The 24,676-nt window shown below is 37.4% G+C and overlaps 2 protein-coding genes and 1 pseudogene across 4 annotated transcripts in view; 2 read left to right on the forward strand and 1 right to left on the reverse strand.

The window, feature by feature from the left end:
- CMSS1 (cms1 ribosomal small subunit homolog) overlaps window positions 1-24,676 on the reverse strand; it is a 389,163-nt gene that overhangs the window by 333,048 nt on the left and 31,439 nt on the right. The gene's annotated exons all lie outside the window — the stretch shown is intronic.
- The window catches only part of FILIP1L (filamin A interacting protein 1 like), a 291,329-nt gene that overhangs the window by 245,289 nt on the left and 21,364 nt on the right, over window positions 1-24,676 (forward strand). The gene's annotated exons all lie outside the window — the stretch shown is intronic.
- Window positions 5,676-6,291, forward strand: LOC150021400 (cytochrome c oxidase subunit 5A, mitochondrial pseudogene; annotated as a pseudogene).

Raw genomic sequence — 24,676 nt, forward strand, 5'->3', positions numbered from 1 at the left:
TTTTATGCTTAATTAAATTCATCTGCCCTTTTATGGTGATTATGAGTAACTGTTAAACCATTAGTATTTCTGTGATCTTTTCCAAATGCTTTGATGGAGTCTATAGTAATAGCCAATTATAAAAACATGAATTAAGCTTTGAGCTCCCTAATTTTCAATTCTATTTGCAATTGCCATTAACTTGCTTTCTCAAAAGACTGTAAATTTTGCTTTAGGGCTCTCTGCTGTCTGCTCCCCCCACCCCCCAAATGTGCCTTTGGTAATAAATGTATTTTCAGGTAAAATAAAATGTGGAAGAATAAAATTCCATTAAATCTTCTTATTTCATGTTCTGTCTATTTCTAGTGCTTCAGGGCAAGGTGAATACTTTTATGAAGTGAAAAGAGAAAAAAAATACAGCCTCCTATTTAAGGGAAAAAGGAAGGGAGCAGAAGAGAAGTTTTTATGAAAGACTGGATATTGTGGAGTAAAAATCAGAAGATGTAAAGAAATATTGGTTTCCAACCTGCTTCAGAAACCTAAATCTGTTGTTCACATAGCCAGTCATTATCTTTAAAAAATCTAACACATCTTACCTATCCTGTTGAGCATATCATTAATTTTAAATGTCTTTAGAGTTTAATTTGTATTTGACTATGAATTTAGCTTTAATTTAAACTAGTTTTTGTAAATTATGTTTAAATGAGGATTTAGAGATGAAGAGACACTGTATATACAGCCAGCATCACAAACCTCCAAAGAAATATTTCTATGACTGCTGCTGCCATCATTACAGTATTTCTGGGCCACCAACCCAATCCTTAAGCTTGATGTGGGCTACAAAGACTTTTAGAACCTCCTCTGGCTGGTCAGTTTCTGCTTCGAATGTTAGATGCACTAATTCCTAGTGGATGGTCACCAGTATTGTTGTAAGCACTCCTACATCTCTCTTTTTCTTAAAGACACAGTTGATATTCTCTCTCCCCGGAGTTCTGCACTAACATTATCTCTGACTGGGAAAGAAAGCTGGGCAAACAAAAGTGTTAAGACTCGCCAAGGAAAGTCCCTTGGTTCTTTTTCAGATATGGGGGAAGCACTGCCCTTTCATGATTGTTCTGTCAAATGCTTTAGCAGATTAAGACAAGACAGCAGCAGTTTTGAGTCCAAGAACGTAGAATAACACATTAGAAGTGTTCTTTCTCTAATCTGACCATCCTCACATTCCTATGCCCTACTGGTTCCAAAATAAAATGGAATCTTAAAGATACAATTATTATTTTTTTATAACAAGCTTGGGAAATGATATTTGTGTGTTGGGGGACTTGTGAGGTGTGTAGAGGAATGAGTGGTAAGTGTATTATTGGGGCAGGTAAGTGTGCAGACAAACATACACCCAACTCCTTGTTTCTGTTTATGATAACTACTGATTCTAGCCTAAAGGACAGTTGCTATCAGTAAAAGAAAGCATATATTACATCAGAATAGGAAACACTCAACTCCACAAACATACACAGTCAGCAGGAATATTGTATAGCTGTAGAGGCCTTGGAGGCAGTGTGACTTGCTTCAGACACAGAGCTACTCAGAGGCACAGCCAGGGCCCCCTGAATTTTGGGGGTATAGCCTTTGGTTTCTCCATAAATTATTGGTAGGAAGAAAAGAAGAGTAAGCACCAGAAGTCTTGACACGGTGTTAATTTGGATATAAAACCCATTTAAAAAAGAAAACAAAAGGTTCAAAGTTCTTGTTAATAAGTAAGTATAGGCAGCAAGAAGGCATAGGGAAAAGAGGGAGGTGAAGTCAATACAGTTCAACCAGGCTGCGACAGTAGAAGGGGCGTGATAAAGAGATGACAGAGAAAACAAATAATAAATGTACAAAAAGGTTCTCTAGGTGGCAAAGCTCACTCTCTGCTTCAAATCTGAGAGGTGCCCTGGAAAGAGTCTGTGCTCTATAGTCAAAGACATTAATGTCTGAACCACTAACTTGACAAGTGATTTATTCTCTGTATCTTCCAACTAAGCATTTTGCATTCCCCAGACCTCCTCAACTGGCAGGTTCCCTTTCAAACTTAAGTGACTTAATACCTTAAAAAATAATCTCCCCAAAACAGCAGAGGAAGCTTACCTTGCTTTACTTTCCTTCACACCATGAACTGCGGCATGACATCAAATTACACATTAATTGCTTATTTTGTTACTGTCTGTCTCCTGGACTATGAACTCCTTGTGGGTCAATTTTGCAACCAATTTATCCCTAGCACATAGAAAAGTACTCTAGCTATAGTCAGAGGTGTGTCATAAAGGGTTGTTAGATAAATGTACAAACAAATAGATTACAACTAGAAGCTTCTTATTTGGTAAGAAGAGTATTTATGAAAACAGTGGGCTAAGAAGTGCCCCTTCATCTAGATTTTGTTCAGGAGCCCAAAATAAATCTCTGCCACTATTTGTAGTAACCATATAGAATTGACTTACAAACACAAATACCAGGAACCATATTAGGCTCAGATGAAGTCAAGACAGTGAAGCCTGCTTTGTAATGTATAGTGTCTACTGGGTAGGCAGATTAAGTCAGATGCTTCTCTGCTGCTGCCCACCTCTACCTACCTTACTTTAATTTCCTCCCAAAATAACGAGAATAAAGGTGGTCATAGAGTACTAGGAGAATCAACCTGGGGCATGGAATGGACTCTAATGCAACATATGAAGGAGGAGACTAGTGGTTTTGTCTTTAATGAAGGGTAAATTTCTCTGTTTTTTTCCTAATGTCTGCACCTCTGCTGAAGGCCTGGAAGATGCAGTCACTGGGTCCAAACAGTTATTCTTACAGTAACTATAAACCTTCAGATTGCCTTTCCCAATCATACACTGGGATTCTGAAGTTCCTGTGGGTAGTCCAGTACATCCAGTACATCTACCAGGTTGTACAGACCAAAAAAAAAGTGATTTTCCTGTAATTTTTCAAAATTAGATAACTCTAATGTCAACCTATTAAGTCAGCCCAGGGCTCATAACTTCTCGGAAGGAGCTCTGTGCTAAGCACAAGGCAGGATAATAGACCCAGCAACTGAGTTCTCTACACACCACACCATGTCACTAACCCAGCTTTACCTACTAACACTGTGTTGATGACAAGGAGTAATGAGATCACCAGCTGCTCTTCCACAAGGCTTCCAGTCATGGTCCAGGGTCTTTTGACATACTTCTGACTAAAGCTAGAGTACTTTTCTGCTCTTTCTTAAAGCACTGATAAAGCAACATAGATAAGACATGTCAGTTGTACATAAAAATTAAGTAAGAATAAACAGCGGGGGACTGTCTTAAAAACTTCAACAGAATACAGTCAGTGTCCAAGTTTGCTTACTAGTGACACTAAATTGACATGGACAAATGGTATTATCTCAATGGTAAGACTAAAGAGTGGGAATAATGGTTCATAAATCTAAATTCTATTTTTCTTCCCTCTGCCATCCATTCACTGGGTAAGCTTCTTGTAGCCTTGGCTTCCACAAACTTATAAAAAGGGAAGAATGTCACCCACCATTAGTTATCTCTCAGTACCGGGAAACACAGAATAATGGGCAGTAACCGAGGATAAAAATATAAGCTACTGCTCATATCATTACCAAGACAACTCAGCTAAAGAAAATGGGAGGAATGTGAGGGAAAAAGTCCATACTTAAGCAGAGAGGAAAGATTAGCATGTGAGCCTCTGAGAACTCTAAACCATTATACCAAAAGCAGCCTCAAAGATGAAGTCAGCCCTCCAGGATTGGCTGCTCTGACAGGAGCAAGTCTGCCAGATTTATCTTATCTCATGGCCCACCAGTCTTAGAACAAAAGTTTAAAGGTGAAGTAAGTTTCTCTCTCTCTCTCTCTCTCTTTAAAAAAAAAATTTTTTTAAGTGAATCAAAACAAAAACAAACCTCTGAGCAGAAATCCTAAGAGGAATGTAAAACATTCATCACATTTGGGTTGACAAGACTTAGTGACTGCTGCTATTACATTTGAAGAAGAAGGAGCTGCTTGGCCTAGGAGACTGGGGAGAGCATGAGAAAGTTCCTAGTTCTCTTCTCAAGACAAAGGGCTATGCATGAGATGCTATGCTAGTCCCTTGGTCTTAACTTGTTAGTCTATTAACTGGGAATGGCAGAGGAGGTAAATTCGCTGTGGAATTTTGTGAAAATTAATCCTTTGTTGGTAAAGGGAAAATTATTTAGTCTTTAAAAATAATAGCAATTTATTATCAAGATGGTTAAAAACTCATTATTAAAAGAAATACATTATATTTGAGGTTACATATTATCCTTCAGGCTTTCATGCAACTGGCTTTATACAGCACACAGATATTTCAGATAAAGTTGAGAACAACCTTGTCAAGTGATTTGGGGCTCATTTCTCCTAAAATTATGCTTCACAAGATTCTTCTTATAGTCCCATAAAATTCACTGAGTTAAGCAAAGATGCAACGAATCACAGGCAGCAGAGTTCTGGCTCAATTTCCTCCATCTGAACTTTATTTAAATTTGTCGCCAAGTGATTTCCTCATTTCACTGAATGGTTCTCCCTCCTGAGAAGTAACAGAAACCAGAGGAACAGCACCCTACTTCTTCTGCTCTCATGACTGAATTCTGAGAACTGTACAGTCATTCAGCCTAAGAAGGGGTTCCACTCAGGAATGGTTCTTCTCACCCCACAATCATTTGGTCATCAAGTATGTACCTAGCTCAAACCCATGGAGGGGGACAGGGAAGTATCAAATCTTCAAGGAGCTTATAGTCAGTTTAAGAGCAAAACAAATATACCAAAACAAATTAGAAAGTGCTATAAAGCAATAGAGAGTATCTGCATCACAAAACTATAAGGCATGTTGGTGTCAGAAAGGGGGAATCAGCTAGGGTTACACAAGTTAGCTAACATTCATGGAAAAGATGAGAACTGAAAGGTAAATTGAGGCTACTGAACCGAGCATTCCAAAAAGATGGCAGATGTGTTCCTTGGAAGTCTACTGTGAAAAGGGAATCTGAGGGTAAAAAGAGAGAAGGTTACCAGGATCAGAACACCCAAACTCTGATATTGAAAACAACCTGAACTTTCATAGAAAGGAAGGCATTTTAAATTACTTCACTGCTTAAAGTGATGGTTACATGTGATAAAGCACTTGGCACAGTGGCAGAACCGTAACAGCCACTCAGTAAATGGTACCCATTACACTCCAGTTATGCCAGCCAGTCTCCCACAAAGATGGTGTTCCATCATCATCTGGGGCTACAGGCTTCTGCCAGGCTCAAGCAACAAGGCATTGCTTCAGGGCTAAAGAAGTGCCTTATAGGATGCAGTCCTGAAGAGTTCATGTTCTCTAAGCTGTTGGAGTAAATCCATGTCTTTAGTGACTAACCTCTCTGAAAAAGCCACTCTGGAGAGCAAGCGAGGTTATCACTTTGTCCCAATTTCCCTGCAAGAAAGGAACTCCTCCCAAGAGAAATCCACATGAGTGCTCCCAAATATGTCTCAGTCACCTGATATAAGAAATAAGTTACTGACTAGCTGAAGGACCAAAGGGAGCAAAGGTTTAAAAGCTAGCCTGGAATCTCCCTGTTTTACCTTGAAAGTTCTACCATGCCTGAGAGGCACACATGTAAAAACAAATGGGTAAGTCTCTTCGACTTCAGCCTGCATGCCGCCATCGCTGTCATGCTGGGCGCCGCCTGCTGCTGCTCCGTAGCAGCAGCTGCAGCCACCCAGGCCAGCCTTCGAGGTCTTCTGCACCGTGTACCAGCCTCCGGTCCCGTGCTGCAATGCAATCAGTTCGCTGCCAGTCGCATGGGTCACATGAGACAGATGAGGAATTTGATGCTCACAGGGTGACATACTTCAACAAGCCAGATATTGATGCCTGAGAATTGCGTAAAGGGATGAACTCGCTTGTTTTATGATCTGGTTCCAGAACCCAAAATCATTGATGCTGCTTTGCGAGCGTGCAGACGGTTAAATGATTTTGCTAGTGCTGTTCACATCCTAGAGGTTGTTAAGGACAAAGCAGGACCTCATTAGGAAATCTACCCTTACGTCATTCAGGAACTTAGACCAACTTTAAATGAACTGGGAATCTCCACTCCAGAGGAGCTGGGCCTTGACAAAGTATAAGCACTATGGATGGGCTTTCCAAGGATTTACTGATAATGCTACTTGATTATAAACAATCACCTGGAAATACTGATGATAACATATTACTTTATTTGAACAAGTTTTCCTTTATTGAATACCAAACCATGTAGTGGTAACTTGGACTTTAATAAAAAGCAAATGAGCTTGACCTGGGGGAAAAAAAAAATCAAATGGGTAAGACAAATCTTACAACCTGGGCTAAATATTGGGTTGGCCAAAAAGTTTGTTTGGTTTTTTCCATAAGATGGCTCTAGTAGTGCCTAGTTGTCTTTAACTTCATTTGAAACAATTTTGTTAGATTGTACTGTGACAGCTGTCATATCAGGGTGCATTTAAAAAAACTTATCAAAATTGGTGAATTTTTATATAGCCATTTTAATATTGAATGTGGAAGAAAATATGTAACATTTTTGGCATATTATGCTTTATTATTTTAAGGAAGGTAAAAATGCAACTGAAACACACAAAAAGATTTGTACAGTGTGTGGAAAAAGTGCTGTGACTAATCAAATGTGTCAAAAGTGGTTTGGGAAGTTTCATGCTAGAGATTTCTCACTGGACGATTCTCCAGGGTTGGGTAGACCAGTTGAAGTTGATAGTGATTAAATCGAGATGTTAACTGAGAACGGTCAACATTATAACACATGGAAGAGAGCTGACATACTCAAAATATCCAAATCAATAAAACTATTGGTGGAAATTAAAAATGTGTTTTTTATTTTACAGAAAAAAACTAAGTGGACTTTTTGGCCAGCCCAATAGCTTATATCAAATCCTAGACAGATATAATAAAGATTCCCTTTTTAAAAACTAATATACTCTGAATACTGCTTCCCAGGTATTAATTGTACTTTCAATTTAGCATAACATGTTTAGTGTCAGACACTAAAATATTTACTTCTTCATTTTTACAGCACACTTATAACCTTGAATTAAAACAAATGTTTGACATAATAACCAAACATAAATCTGAGTCCTATGAAATTCCAATTAGGGTTTTCATATAGTTATGAACCACTGAGACTTGACAAGTCATAAAATCTCTTCTGATGGAATGAAACATACATTTTGACATACAAATTTGTATACAATGCTAAGGAAAAGAAGGGAAAGGATTTTAAAGTTTCATGGGGGGTTTTATTCTGTGGAACTGATATTTGAGGATGATCAATATCTTTGTAAACCCTGGAAACAAAATTGTTTGCTTTCCCCGTGTTGCAGCTGCAGTGACAGGCAAATGAGGCCGGGACACAGAATGAATGGCAGGTTTTGGTCTAATATTCCCTGTCTATTGGAATACATGGCTCTTCTGAAAGTGGCTTTTCTATTAAGAATTGGGGTTTTGCTTTTTTCTTTGTTTTTTAGCTGTGAATGAATAAACTTTAATAGTGAGGTATAGTTAAGTCCATACTTTTTTCAAAAACACTTTTTCTCAACTACACAATGTGCCCTCCCTTACAATTCAAATCACAAGATATGGGCAAGGCAAAAATGGATGGGTATTCAAGTAACATAAATGAGGGACACTATTGCCTTTTCTTTAATTCTGCCATAAATAGAGTTTCTCACAGATTAACTAAATGGGTGAAATTCTTACTCAAGTACAAAACCAGCAACAGACCCAGGGCCAAGGGAAGTGAAGTGTCAAGTCATTGCTGTCACCTCTAGCAGGTCTGCTGCTAACCATTGTAACATCTTGACTGAATTGCCCCTCACTACACATGCCTAATATCCTCTAGAACAGCGGTTCTCAACCTGGGGGTTGAAGGACCCTTTCACAGGGGCCACCTAAGACCATCAGAAAACACATATATGATTACATATTGTTTTTGTGATTAATCACTATGCTTTAGTTATGGTTGGGGGTCACCACAACATGAGGAACTGTATTAAAGGGACGCGGCATTAGGAAGGTTGAGAACCACTGCTCTAGAACATCTTCATCTTAATTTAAAGAACCCAACTTAGAGAAGAGAAGATAGGATCAAACTCTGTGTTCATGAATTCTGTCTTCTCAATGCTTGGAAGTGACAGAAAAGGAAAATGTAGTGCAAATACTCTGAACTGTCAATCATGGGAAAATTAAGGCTCAGATGACTAAGATAATTTCAATTTTATAGTGTACACAAGAGGACATGTAAAACACAGACAAGAAAAAGTGATCATTTACTTCTCAACAGATTCTAGAATAAAACCTGTTTGTAACTAAACTTTACATATGACCCAAATTCTAGCCCTCTAAAACATCATGGAGGGAACAGAAACCAATCATCCTCAGGAAGTAGGAAAGGTGAGTAAGGGTATATAAGGAGGATACTCTCTGTGGTTCATGATCTGATTGCCAAACCAGGCATCAGCCTTCATCTTCCAACTGCCATGTCCTCTAAGTACTATTCAGTGCTATTAAATATTCCTAGTTCTGTTGTCCCTTATTTATTGATTTGCTATAGCTAAAATAAACTGGGAGAAAACAAAGAAAGTTATCTAGGGATCAAAACGTTTCATATTTTACACTCTTTCGGCTCCTATCTACCATTTCTCATGGCAAACCGTATGACTTCAGTAGACACAATAAAACCTAAGCCTCTGTTGTTGTGGTTTCCAAATTTCTCAAGTTTGAATTTCCCACTAACAAGTTAGGAAACTTTTGGTTTCCCAAGCATACCACATTAGCCACTGCCTCTGTGCAGGCAGCCACACTACAAGGAGGGGAAAGAAAGTCAGTGAACTCATCCACTTTGGCCATGACTGGTCCCTCCTTTGGCCTTTTATGTTAAACATGACAAAATGAACACCAGTGAATTAACGCATGAAAGCCAAATAAAGGAGGAAAGCCTGTTTCTTAAAGACTTACAGGAATTAGGGGCTTAAAAAAAAAATTTTTTTTTTTTTTGGCTCAGAATAAGATTTGGAAATTTTTAAAGGGAGAGAAGAAAGAAAAGCAATGTACTAACGAATAAATGTTAAGAAAGGAATTATACTTATCCTCCAAAATACCTATTTGCAATATCTGTTTGAAAACAATGTGTGATCTGGGAAGAGAAAGAAAGGACTAACGGAAATTAAAAACAGAAAATTCTGCAGGTACATTAGAATGCTTTCTGGAGAATCCATTTCTCTTTTCCTCAATCCACTAAGATACAAAATGGATTTTGAGCAATAAGAGAAATACATATAAATTAGTAAGATAAAACACATACACATACACTTTTAAGGATTTATAGTACTATGCCCTTGAAGTGTGTCCGAGAAAAGGCTGCCTGTTAAAAATATTTTCCAAGAACTTTAAGTTCCTTGAAATGTTCTACGGAAATGGTATTTATGACAAACCCACCTCCTCTGGGGAACATGAGATGTTATTACTGGCTAAGTCACAAATTTTTAAAGCAACCAAAAATAATTATGAATTTATGCCAAATGACTAAATTTGCTTTATTATTACAGTGTTTAAGAGACTATTTGCTAATGTCTCATGATCAAAGCTCAAAGTAGCCATGAACCTACGGAAAATACTGTGAAAAAACAGTGGATTGCAAGTGGTGGTGATTTTCTGTGCTTTTGACAGGCAGAATATTGACACATACAAATTCACTAGAGAAGATGGTACATATATGAGATAGGAGGTGTGGATGTATATAATGGTGGTGAGAAACATGATTTGAGTAAGAACTATGTTGTTGTGGTGGTCCTGCCAATTACTAATAGTACTTTGGAAAATTATTTAACATCTCTGAGCCTCAGTTGCTTATTTGTAAAATAAAAATACTTGCCTGCTATGACTGCTTCCAGAACTAACATGCTACATGGCATATAATAATTGCTCAATAAATGGTAATTCTGTTGTCCACAGAAGATAAAGAGAAACTACTTACTATGTAACTGTTGCTTACAATTACTCCCTAAACTGGTACCTAGTTCAAAACTAGAATAGGTGTAGTTAAACATTTAACCAATATTTATTGAATACCAGATAAGTGCCAGGCACTATACTTAAGCTAGAAATACAGCATTGAATAAAACAGACAAATAATTGACCAGTTATTGAATAAAACACACTCTTATTCCCCTACTTCCATAATTTACATTATAATAGGAGAGATAGCTAATAATCAAACAAGTAAAATCTAGTAATATGTCAGATGGTACTAGATGAGATTAGGGAGATAGTCCAGAAGCTCCCTGGGGAAGCAGCCAGTACAAAAGCTATAGGCTCTGTTGTGTTCAGGAAATAATATAGAAGCTGGTGTGATTGGAGCACAGTGAGCAAAGGTAGGAGGGAGGGGTCAGGGAGCTGAGCAGGTAGGGACAGAGTGCAGGAATGAACAAATGAATGCTAAAAACATGGAACAGGAGAAAGAGGAAAAACTCTTGAGGTCAGTACTCTATCTGGGCTTTCTGGCAGGTAGCCTGGTTAAGTGGAAAGAACATATGCTTTGCAGTCAGTGACTTTTAATTCTGGTTTGGTTATTTATGCTGTTTGGTAATTACTTAACCACTCTAAATTTTAGTGTCTTGGTCCCTAGTCTCATCTGCAAAATGGGAAAATAATAATTAGATAAGACTTAAGTAAATCTTTCTATTTAATCTTCCTGCGCCTCAGTTTCTCAAATAAGAAAATGCAGATGCTACACACAGACCTTATAAAGACAGATATAACTAATAGTTGTATTTTAAAATTATAATAAAAATATTCTAGTTTATCTTAATATTTGAAGTTTCAAAACAACAAAGGTATATGACTCCCATTCCTCTATATTATTTGATAAAATACCCTATAAATTAAAAATTTTTTAGCATGAAGTAGTAAAGATTTATTTAGCAGTCATGTTTCATTCCCCTTTCCTGTCTCTGCTTCAGAACACTGATCTAATGGAAAGATTTCCAAGAAAATGTTTTAACTGCAAAAAATCAAGATGAACTGTTTATAGTAAGCTGTTTCTTTTTGTATAAAAAAGGGAGAGAATAAGAATCTTTATTTATATTTGCTTGTATACTCATAAGGCATTCTGAAAATACACATAAGAAACTAATCAGTTGGTTATAGGTTGGGGGGAGAATGAGAAGATGGAAGAATGAGGTGGGAGGGAGACACTTCATAGTATATATTTTAATATACACATTTTGAAATACATACTATATATTTAGGAATGTTAATCTAAAAATCTAAGTAAAATTCAGACTGACTTGAAGGGTTAAAAATGAGCAAAATAAACTTTGTATAATTAGTTAATTATACAACAATATGAAAACTGCAAATGACCTGTTTCTCAGACACTTTGGGCATCCTTCAACCTATTACTTTGTGTTTTTTCTGAAATGCTCAAAAACATTATAAAATATCTTCAGTAGTCTTCTCCATAACTTTTCACTGCAGAAACCAAGCCCAGAAGAAGCACGTGCAGCACAAAAGACTGTTCCCTTCAGGTCTGTGCCCAATCAGTCAGTCCACCCTGTCTGAGTCCCCAGGCAGACATGTCTAGGAGTATCTGATCCCAGCAAAGAAGGTGCTGGGATGAAGGACAGGGTAAGATGAGCAGAACATCAGAGAGGCTTTGGGAAGGTCAGCTGTCAGCATCCATTGTGAAGTGCTGGCATTTCAACAAATAATGCACATTCAAAGCATCATTCTCTTCTAGGAAGGGAGAACAGCTATGGTATAGATATGTAAACAAAAGAAAAATGGAAAATACTGGCTGGTCCCAAATACACTTGAGCAGCAGATAATGAAGAAGGGTTATGAATGTCAGACAACTAACACAAAAAGATCAAGCAGAATTTTTCCAAAAAAATTAACCATGCCTTAAAATGGTGGTTCTCCACCAGAGGTGGTTTTTGTTCCCAGATTTTTAACAATGTTGGGAGACCTCTTTTGGTTGTCACAACTGAGCTAGGAGTACTAGATTACTTCTGGCATCAGTAGGCAGAGGTCAGGGATGCTGCTAAACACACAGGACAATCCCCATAACAAAGAAGTATTTTAAAATGTCCACTATGCTAAGGCTGAGAAACCCTGGCCTAAAATGACAAGCAGTGTGGCTGCAAAAGGCATGAATGGCCTGATGGTAGATAACAATAGACAGATGATGTAACTGTATCTTTCTGATGCTCTGTCTCTCCCAGGTGAGCTCTATTTTAGGCCAGCCTGTTGTGGCTGAGGTGCTCTTCTGTGTTGTCTCACCATCAGTACAATTTTCTACTTCTAATGGTAACTGATACGTATTGTAACAGGCAGTAGGCTAGGAGCTTTTTTCTATTAACTATTTTACTTAATCCTTAAACCAACACTATTAAGAGGGAATATCCAATATTATCCCCATTCTACAGGTGAAGAAAATGCTGTGGTCAAATGGCTTGCTCAGTCACACTAGGTAGAAGTGGGAAAGCCAAAATTCAACTCCAGAATCTGAATTTCTCCCCCAGCAACTACCCTGCTGCCCACAGTATTCCATTGCCTCTTTCCTACTGGTGCTTCTGTGTTGGCGAACATACTTGCTCCCTATCAGTCATCCTGGCTGCCTCTTGCTACTCAGCCACCTGCACTGTTTTGTGTTATTTGCTGTGGCAGCAGGGAATAAGCAGAAAAAGGCTACCTTGGGGCAAGCAGATAAGACACAGAAGAACACAGATAACAAGGAGTACAAAATCAACCACAGAAAGGGGCAAGAAGGAAAGAGAATGAGCAACAGTGAAAGTGTTAGGAATCTTGGGATAAGCCCTATATCATCATCACATCACTAACTGAAACTTAAAGGTAGCTCTGCATGCCATGTACCAGGCAAGGTACTCTCATGAGTTCAGGAACATATGTACACACACAACACACCTGTGACAATCCAAAGCATCACATGCTGGGTAGCTTTTTGTATGCCTCTCCTTAGAGACAAGGCAGCCAGGGGAAGGCATCATGGCTACATTAGGTCCACGTAAGCCCTGAAGGATCAGGGAGACACCGACCTGAAACTTTCAGTCTGCCAAGGACCTGGAGTCTCAATCTAATGAAAGACAGGCTGGCGGTGGGGGTGGGGGTGGGGGTGGTGTGTGTGTCTTGGTAATAGTAGAAGTAGTAGTAGTATTCAAAATAGAAAGTCTGGAAAAATTGTTATGTTGTCTGAGAACTCTTAAATCCTCACCTGAGGATATACTCATTGATTTTAGAAAGAGAGAGGAAGGGGGAGAGAGACAGAGAAGCATTGATGTGAGAGAAATATCAGTTGGTTGCCTCCCGTACGTGACTCCACTGGGATCAAACCCGCAACCTAGGTATGTGCTCCAACCAGGAATTGAATCTGCAACCTTTTGGTGGATGGGACAACACTCCAACCAACCCAGCCAAGGCTGAGGACTTTTATTCAAATAATTAAGAATGCAAAAAAAAAAAAAAAAAATAAGTGAGTAGGCTCTTCAGCCTACTAGTGTATTCACAGTAATTGGTTTTTTAAAAGTTCCCTTTTGATAGCTATGCTATAGTCAAAGCAAGGCAAAAAAAAAAAAAAAAAAAAAAAAAAAAATTCACATGAGTAAATTGCAAAAAGAAAAAAAAATCCATCTGAGTAGATATTTTTTAATATAAAAAATTAAAATGTGGGGTGGGGAGGCACAGCTTAGTGGTATTAAGTGAAAATCCATCATCCATTGGTTCTTTCTAAAAAGCTCCTTAACTGACAGTACAGCACTGAAGAAGCAGCAACACATGATTCAGGCTCCAAGTAATTATCCCAGTACAGACTTATACATGCTGTCCTTATTGTCACTTCTGTGTTAGTTCCCATTTCCTCGCCCAGGCCTAGACTGAGCGCCTTTTCAAGTATCTGCCTGGCCCTTTGACTGAAGTTGGAGAGCCTTTCCTAGCCCAGATTCCATAGTCTCAAACTGAAAATAGTCTCCTTATAGCCTTACTCCTCAAGCTCTTTGCCTGTTAGCTCTCAGACTGATCTTTTCTTTTCCTGGTTCTGAAACCTAATCTTTCAGTTTTTCTTTTTAGGAGAGCTTTTGTCTCAGTTAGTTACTTTGCTCTTTTTCTCTGCTTTCAAAAAGGAATGAGATTTGCTGCATATCCTGAGTCCCTCTGCTCAATTTGAGGATTTCATGAACTACTCTCAAGATCCTGTTTCTCTGTTAAAATAGTTATCTGATTATTTGTATCTTATTATTTCACTTTCCCATTCTCTAGGGAACCAACAAGATTATTCAGATGATGAAAAGTCCTGACTCACGATGCCCCATTTTTACCATACATTCCTCTGATACCACCTAAAGAAAGACTCCTCCATCACTTCATGCCCTAATTCTTATTTCACAATGAAGAAAAATAGTAATCCAGCTTGCTGGATCTGGACCCATTTATGGTGTCTCTAAATGATCTCAATAATGATGACAGGATTTTCAGTAACAAGGACATAAAACAGACACAGATGTACACTCATATTCAGCTAGCAGATGCCAAAAAAAGTGTTACTGTTCTTTTACATCTTGCTGACCAAGTCAAATGGATTGAGCATTACATTATGGCTATGGTATGCTGTAGCTGTAATTTTTTTTAAAAACCTTTGACTTGTGAGAGGAATAGAAGGAAGCAACATGCATGGAATAAAACAAAGACTAGTCATAGCTATTTTTATGAGTGCTCCTATAAATTAGACTAAATAGTGAAAAGTCCCATTGAAAAAGCAGGGAATAGTGCAAGGAAACATAAATTATAGGCCCAATTACCAAGAATCTATCTTAGCCTAAGGACTCTTCCCAATAAATTCCATGTAATTACTCTGCAAACTACTTAGAACTCTGTGGTTATTTAACCATGAACATAGCTGCTATCAATGCAATACAACAACTAAAATCACAAATCAGATAGGAATTGCTATAAGATGTATAGTGGGATAAAATCATAACCAGATTATCAAAGTCTAGCTGTGAGAGCAGATGTAAAATTGAATAAAACAGTGTTATATATGTAGTTTCCTGCTTAGTAACTGACATGTAAGTCAGGAAGAAAAAGTAATATATTAAACTAGCTCTAGAAGAATGAAAGCAGATATAAGAATTGAGCTCTGTTAAAGTGAAGTTACAAATTTTGGACTAAAATGAGAAAAATAATATTTCATAGACCTTAAGAAAAGGCCAAGTAAAATTTTTTTTTCTTTATTTTTTGGTTTTTCAATTACAGTTGTCCCATTTTTCCCCCATTTCTCTCCCCCACCCAGCCCATCCCTTCTCCCACAGTCATATCCAAGTAAGATTTGATGTCACACTATTCGGCTGTTGATGGGAAACTATTATAACAGAGTGACCTATGCAAGTACAGAAGCAGGTTTTGACTGAAAAAAAAGGTGAACTGACAAATAAAAGCACAGTACCTTGCACATAGTAGGTGCTCAATGTAATTGCCTCATAAAGATCTGAAATGAATGAAATGTCAGCTGACCTGCATGCACATCACTGCAGATGGACCCATTTAAAAAACAGGCAACTCAATAGTTTCCATACCAGTATTTCAAAGTGTGGTTTCAAACAAAACCCAGTGTCTTATGGAGAAAATTTTGTCATTTAGGATTTTTCTAAGAACTGGGAGAGGGATTTGAAAGCAGAGAGTCTTTCACCTATGGTAGGGAGCAAATAACTAGTTTTATTAATGATGGAAACATTGAAACAGTAACTAGGCCAGTAACTCTAGCGACTTCATCAGAATTAAGCAAAGGGCTCGCTTAGTAACAGCTTGAAGAAGGTGACTGCCCAAACCAGAGGTTTTTCCAGAGAAAGACACATTTACCATTTAGGTTCCACTGTCTATCCTTGAGTGTAATGATTCTTAAAGTGCGGACCCTTTCAAGAAGTCTGTAAGGTCAAAACTATTTTAATAATAACACTACCTTTTTCACTCTCATTCTCTCACAAGTATACAAGGAGTTTTCCAGTGGCTACATGACGTGTGGTGACATCAGGACTATATGAAACGGAATATATGAAACACATTTGAGAATCCAGCTGTCTTCAGTGAAGCCAGACATTAGAGTTTGCAGAAATACAAAACAATACAACTTTCCCCACTGTTTTGGTTTGAAAGGCTTTTTTTTTTTTTTTTAAAGATGCTATTTATGTTAACATATAATAGGTAATACATGAATATTTAAAAAATATCTTAGTCTGAATTTCTAATACAGTAAATATTGGTGGACGTAACCCACACAATCAAAAGCTCTTTAGAGCTCTCAATAATTTTTAAGGGTGTAAAGGAGTCATGAGACCAAAAATCTGAGAACTACTACTCTGGAGCTTTTACTGAACTGCACTGGAACTATCTGCTCATTCTTTTGCAAACAACCTACAAACTCTAAAACAGGAAATTCTCCCTTTTTCATCTCAGTACAGCTCCAGTACTAACTATAGTCATTTAATGTTTGGATATTAAATGAATAAAAGTCTTGCCATATTCATAACATCAAAACTTTAAATTCAAGGAGCTTTTCTGGCTCCTGAGCTGGTGCTCTCTCAGGCTCAGTCTCGGGCTCGGGCTCTGGCTCTGGCTCCTGGGTCAGCTCCCAAGCTCTGGCTCTCGGGAGGATGCCAGGATGATCATGCTGCAGCTGCCTGCATTTCTCAATGGATGGTATTTCAGATGGGAAGGAATTCTGGGCACAGCCTGGGATTTGGCTGGCCTGGCAGAGGGTGGCAGGTTTATTCATTCAGTGTTCTAGAGGGAACAGGCTTTGAAGCGGAAGCCTGCCATTTTTCTGGACTTGTGTAGCTTTTGTGTATTATGTGGTTTTAGTTTGTAAACTAACCCTATAGAAACTAATAGGGGAAAAGACAGGAAAAGCCAGGTATTAGAGTTTAGCTTTAATTGATAGGCTTAAGTAATTAAAGCTGCAACTTGATAGGCTTAAGTGACTGCTTTTGAATAAAGACTCCTTTCCTTTATCACCAAAACAAAAAAAAACAAAAATAAAAAACCCACAAAAATATCTTTAAATTCAAGATCCACATAGTAAGTAGAATAGTTGGGAAACTAAGCTGACTCTGAAGTTGTTCACTAACAGGTTGATTTCTGTAACTAACATAATGTCATTGATGGCTTATGGAATTGATTTTACTGCTAGATAATCACCCTAAGTTTATGTGGGCCAGTTGTCTGAAAAACTGGAAAAGAATCTGGAAATATAGAAACATAATTAATGTGTTGGGGTAGTCAGATGATAGATGAATATTCCCATTTCAATTTCATTCGCTGTTTATGTAATATTGCTTGTGTAATAAACAAGCATATTTGTCCAGTAGAATTCTGGACTCTGAGGGGAAAAAATGAAAGAACCACTCATTTGTTTGCGGAGATAAAATAACTAAATAGAATAAGAGGCTAGGATGTAGATGTTTACTGCCCATCTCTCTTCTCCAACAAGCAAGCACATAGTTCTAACACAAGGATCTGAAGAAGGAAGAGGCAGAGATGTTGCAACAGCCTCAATTCTTTTTAGAGGCCAATGTACTTGGATAAGACTATGAGAAAACCATTTACACCTCATTTTCTTAAATATCTAAAACTGTGCATATGGTAAAACATGGAGTATCTTATTTAAAAATGAATAAAATTAGGAACACTGTTTCAGTATTTTCGAAAGGAAGGTATATTTGCTCGTTCTTTCATTCATTCAAAAAATACTCATTTAGTGCCCTCTACAGGTAAGGGCTTTGTGGTAGACACTATAGAAGAAAAAAATGAATCAGACATGTGTCCTATTTTTAACAGGCTTATATTTTAGTAGGGTTGATTGTAATGCATAAAAATAAGACCAAACTAAAAGTGATGAGAATTGTATTTAATAATATAAATTATTATGGGTATGGCTGGCATTATAGTATTTGAGCACACCATGTTTCACATGTTATATGATGCATATTACTAACACTCAGTGTCTCGTATACATGCTGACATGTGTGTGCAAATAAAAACGGAAAACACCCTCAAAATGTATAATTTGTAATAAAGAACCGATATCATAGTTAGTACCAAAGAACATTCAAGATGATAGATGTGATATTTTGAAAAAAACAAGGAAATGGTATTGCACATTAATAGTGATAAACCACAGTAAGTTATAACAGTTAAAAGCCATAATAGAAACTCTGAAGAAAAGCTGTAATAAGATACTGTTTTAATCCAGTTTGGATTTAACTACCTCACATTTGTGTCCATAAAACCAGCTTCCACAACCTGTTTTCATTGGACAGGATTCAGTGAATGTTCCTATAATCCTGTGGTGTCAGTACTTGAACATGAATATGAGTACTCCAAGACAGTAGTCTTCAAACTGGGTACACATACCCTTGAGGACAGCAAAGACTTTCCAGAGGTACAAGCATTGGAGAGCTTTAAGAGAATCAATGTCTGCATCTGCAGTTCACACATATAGGCTTTCCAAACTGATCTGCCAGAAAAAGTGCTTGTGCTCTGAGTTCTCCCTTTCCAACAACCCTTTCAAAATAATCTTCTTACTTAAAATCTTACCAAATGCGTCTTCAGGGACTGAAAACCCCTTTGGGGCAAAGACAAAGGGAAAACTATAGAAAGACTCCTGAGAGGGTCCAACGAGAGAAGCTGCAGTTTCAGAACGAACCACTGGGTGGAGCAGTGTCTATTACATCATCTGGACACAATTCAGGAAAGCCCCTGTGCCTCATCTTTTTGGGTGATTGGTTTTCCAGTGACTTTAGAGTATATGGCAGAGGTTAATATATATCTTTTGAAAGTATTTAACCTTGAATTAAAAATTCCAGATGCCAGTTTTAAAACGTGTGAAGGAGTACTTAGTTTTTAAAAGTTCTTTTAGAATAAAGTATTGAAGAGAAATTATTTTTTAAATCCCATTTACAATAGCATCAAAAAGAATAAAATTCTTGGGGATAAATTTAAACAAGGAGGTAAATGATCTGTACAGTAAAAACTATAAGACATTAATGAAATAAACTGAAGAAGACATAGATAGCTGGAAGTATATTCTGTGTTCATGAATTAAAAGAACTGTTAAAATGTCCATACTATCCAAAATGATCTACAGTCAGTGCAGTCCCTATCAAAATTCCAATGGCATTTTTCACAAAATTTTTAAAAATCCTAAAATGTATATGAAACCACAAAAGACCCCCAAATATCCAAAGCAACCTTGAGAAAGTAGAACAAAACTGGAGGCATTACATGTCCTAATTTTAAACCATAGTTCAAAGCTATAGTAATCAAAAGCAGAATGAAATTGGCATAAAAATAAACACATAGACCAATGGAACAAAATAGAAAGCCCAGAAATAAACCTATCCACATATGGTCAATTAATTTTCAAAAAAGGAGTAAAAAATATACAACAGAGAAAGGATAGTCTTTAAGAAATGGTGCTGGGAAAACTAGATGTTCATATGCAAAAGAATGAAACTGGACTTACATTGTAAATGATGTAAGATGAAACTATCTCAGATCACATTAAAAAATGAACTCAGTGGATTAAAGATATGCAACTAAGACCTGAAACTGTCAAACTCCTAGAAGAAAATATAGGGGGCAAACTCCTTGACCCTGGTCTTAGCAGTAATTTTTTGGCATTCATACCAAAAGCAAATTAAACAACTAGGATTACACCAAAGTAAAAGCTTCTGCAAAGCAAAGGAAACCATCAACAAAATAAAAAGGTAACCTATGGGATGGGAGAAAATATTTGCAAACCACATATCTGATAAGGAGTTAATATGCAAAATATACAAGGAGCTGACACAATTCAATAGCAAAAAACCAAATAACCCAATGAAAAACGGGCAAAGGACCTAAATAGACATTTCCCAACGACATACCAATGGCTAACAGGTACATGAAAAGGTGCTCAACATCATTAATCATTAGGGGAAAACAAATCAAAACCACAATGAGATACCAATCAGTCTTGAAATGTCTATTATCAAAAGGAGACAACAAATGCTAGTGGGGATGTAGAGACAATGGCACTCTTGTCTACTGTTGGTGGGAATGTAAACTGGTACAGTTAATATGGAAAACAGTATGGAAGTTCTTCAAGAAATTAATAATAGAACTAGATCCAGCAATCCCACTTCTGGGTATATATCCAAAGGAAATGAAATTATCTTGAAGAGATATCTGTACTTCTATGTTCATTGCAACATTATTCACAATAGACAAGGTATAGAAACAAGTGTCTGACAACAGATGAATGGATAAAGAAACTATAATTACACACACACACACATATATGGGGTGGGCAAAAGTAGGCTTACAGTTATAAGTACACAAAACTATTTTTGTGTTACTTATTAATTATATCATTTTTATAAGAACTGTAAACCTACTTTAGCATACCCCTGAATATACATATGTATATATATATATATATAAAATGTAACATTATTCACCCATTAAAAAAATATAGGAAATCCTGACATTTGTGACATTGATGTAATTGGAGGGCATTATGCTAAGTAAAATAAGCCAGAGAAAGACAAATATGTACTGCATAGTATCACTTATATGTAGAACCTAAAAAATAATAATAAGTTTGCCCTGACCAATGTGGCTCAGTAGGTTGGATGTCGTTCTGTGAAGAGAAAGACCACCTGTTGGATTCCCGTGAGGGCACAAGCCTTGGTTGCAGGTTCTGTTCCCGCTATGGGTGCCTATCAGAGGCAACGAATCAATCGATGTTTCTTTCCCTCCCTTCCCCTTTCTCTAAAAAAGTTAATTAAATCCTTAAAAAAATACTTTAACTCATAGGAACAGGGTAGAATGGTGGTTGCCCAAGGCTGGGCTGGGGTGGGGGGGTGACAGGGAGAGGCTGGTAAAGGGTAGAGTTATAAGATGAATCAAGTCTGAGGATCTAATGTATAACATACATACGACTGCAGTTGACAGTACTGTGTGATATAACTGAAATTGGCTGAGAGTGGAACTTAGTGTTCTCACTTGCACAGGAAAAGGTGAATACATGAGGTGATGGATGTGTTAATGTGTTAATTAGATGGGAATCCTTTCACAATGTATGTATATATCAAATGATCATGTTACATACTTTGAATATCTTACAACTTTATTTTTCAATTATTCCCCAATAAGCTAAATTTAAAAAGTAGATAACATGTGCCAAAAGGAAGTGCCATGATTACTCTTTATATGAACAAACTAATGGTACATAAAAGAATTATTTCAGGAGTGGTAAGAGCAAACATTTGAAAACTGCTGCTCTATGCAATATGTACTAAAAATAATGTATGCACAACAGTGAGAATTTTTCTTCAAGTGAACAGTTTTTCTAATACAGACAGTGAGAAAGGCACTTTGTATGTGGACCAGGTCCATTCAACAGTTTGTGTTCTTTGTCGGAGAGGCAATGCAGTATGCAGAAATAGCAAAGGATTTGCCCTTCCTGACCTTTCTGACCCTCTATTTTCATATATGAAAAATAGAGATAATAATCCTAAACCCTATAAGCTTACCATGGTAAGTAGAACCAATAGATGTACTGATTTAGCTCACAGCTTGGCAACACATCACTGACACTATATAAAGAATGGTAGTTATTATATAGTATACAAATTTTAGTCTTTGGGCTGTGTGAGGAAAATCACAAACTAGAACTAGAATTATTTCCTGCCTTTTTCAGGTGGAAATTTAGCTACTGACCAACCACGTATAATATGCATGCATATTCATTAATTTTTCCAGTACTGTGGACAGTTGTTAGCTAATTAGTCATGATGTTCCCTGTGAAAAAATTAATGGTGCTATAGGTTAGGAATATAGGCTCTGTCCATAGATTGGGGTACAGTCAATAATGAACAATTGGCTAGGTTAATATTCAGCCAGAATACCATTTTTGACATACAGATGTTTAAACAAAAACACACACGAATAGATCAGTGGTTCTCAGCTGGGGATCACTGTCCTCTCCCCCCCCCCCCATCCCCCAGAAGAAAATGGGCAATTTTTGGAGACATATTTGGTTGTCACAACTGGGTTGCTAATGGCATCTGGTGAGTAGAGGCCAGAGATGCTGCTCAAACATCTTATAACACACAGGGCCATCCCCCAAACAAAGAATTATTTGGCCCAAAATGTCAATAGTAGGAACTATTCATGGAAAAGGGAACAATAATCTGACTACATAGCTCTGTGTGGATGAATTTCATATGTGGACATTCTGCATCTCAAGGTCTGTGCTGCTTTTAAGATTTATGGATACCCTGGTTAAAAGCTCTCAAAATTGCTTACCTGCTTTTGCTGGCAAACCCAGAGTCAATAACAACATGTATAAGCATACAAAGTCAGTAAGCATCAACACCTAAAACCTGTTAAGCAAAGAAATAATGGAGACAGAAAACTAAATTACCGTTTTGTTTAAAACCCAATCCTATTGAAGAAAGAAGTGGACTTAGATCTTCACCTCCACAACCTCCTTACCCCAAAGACTCCAACAGTCTATACCTTCATTGTATACAATCCCTTGTCTGCAATTTCAAAAATCTAAAAACTACCCAAATTTTTGCTACATTGTGGCAGCAAAGCTTCTTATCTGAACGCATTTAGCAGCAAACATGAATATATATGAAGCTATTTATTATCTTAATTATCCCACTTAATGTAATCACTCACATGGTTCACTGCAGAAATTGAATTCAGAGATTTGCTTAGGAGGTGGTGCCACAGGCTTTGCTAGAGCTATCACATAATATATGGTGGATGTTCCCTATGCCTTTCTAAAATTTAAAAACTGGGTGGAGGTAGGAGAGGGTAAAGGGTGGGGATAAATGATGATGGAAGGAAACAACTTCGGGTTGTGAACACACAATACAATATGTTATATATTATAGAACTGTACACCAGAAACCTAAATAATTTTATTAACTGATATCACTCCAATAAATTCAGTAAGAAATAAATTTGAAAACTTTAGGATTTTTGAAAACATGTGACTTAAAAAGTTTTGGACAATGATTGTGGACCTCAAATGACTAAAATATAGTTAACATTCAACAAATATTTGCTGAAAGCATTCATATATATACATTTGAAAAAATACACCTAGTCAAATATGTGTGTATATTTGTATATACACACACACAGAGAAACATATATGCATGCACATACACATACACATCCCTACATTAGGGCATTGCATACAGTAGGCCAGGTTTGCAGCTTCAAATTCTATAAAGATCAGCTAACTTTGAAAAGAAACACTTTTCTCCAAGACCATAAACTAACCTCAAACTTCAACCTTCAAATGCTTCTGGATATAAAACAATAAATAGAGAATGATTGAGGGTAAGCCCATTCAGCATACCAGAAGAAGTGCTAATTCCAATGCAGTGGCATAACTAGTTTGTTGTCTGTCTCTCTCTCCATCTGTCTCTCTCTTACATGTACACAAACCCAACCCACAGTGTGCCCAGCTGGCTCTGAAAGGGTTACATCACGGGCTGTCTGCCTTAAATGATGGCTGGGGGTATAACTATTTCCACATATAAACTCCTGTTTCTGTCTCTGACAGGCTTTACCTGACTTGCATGTTGACTGTCTTACAGTGTGCTCGTGAGACTGGCCCAGAGGAATAGCAGGTTGTTAGGAAGAAAGCAGTAGAAAATGCGGAGAGCAAATGTATTCAAATTGACATTTTTATGTGCCTACCTTGTAAGATGGGGCTTAGGAATAGATGGGGATGCCAGCCAATTTCCAGAAACCATAAAGAGATACATGAGTTTGCACTGTGCTGAGAAACATGCATCATGCTTGCTGCTGAAAACACTGAGCACAATGGAAACATTTTAAACTTTTTCAAAATCCTTTTTGCCTGTCATGGCACTGCCAAGATTCACTAATCACCACTCAATTTTAATGGTCTTTTCCTTACACTGCAAAACAACCGCCCCCCCCCTTATATTCTAAGGAAGCACACCTCTTTCTCATGAAAATTACATAACTTAACATATGGTATTATTTTAATAAGTTGAAAAGAAATCTTGAAAAGTTTGTGTGAAGCTGTGCTCCAATAAAACTAAGAACAGCAATGTGGAAGAGGGGAAAATATTTTGCTGCATTGTTTAACACAATTCTAATGCTAAGGTTGGAGAAAGAAGCACTCTGCCCAAGTCTCTGTAACTATTTCACCACTAAAGCCGTTCACTCATGGATTCTGTCACTGGGTTGAAAGTCCCATGACCATTCAGGAAGGAGCTGCCATATTTCTCTTCTCAGGCTTCCAGGTGTCTCAAGTAGAGAGCGGGACAGGGCTGAAAACCATGGGCAAGCCTCTTGCCAAAACTGTGGATGAGATCATCATTAACCCCACCCCAGCATCCAGCCTAGCTTCTTCAGAATTTCACAGGCCACAGCCCTTGGCCCAGCCTCCTGTCAGGTTCTCAAAACGGGAAAAACTAAAAGTAGATCCTCCCCACAAAAAAAGTTTGGGATTCTTACATTATACAATTATTTTAAACATGTTCCTCTTGTGTACTGTAATTACAGAAGAGCAGATTAGAATCTC

The sequence above is a fragment of the Furipterus horrens genome, unplaced genomic scaffold, assembly GCF_987537825.1.
Source record: "Furipterus horrens unplaced genomic scaffold, mFurHor1.1.pri manual_scaffold_1, whole genome shotgun sequence".
In the NCBI taxonomy this organism is placed as follows: domain Eukaryota; kingdom Metazoa; phylum Chordata; class Mammalia; order Chiroptera; family Furipteridae; genus Furipterus; species Furipterus horrens.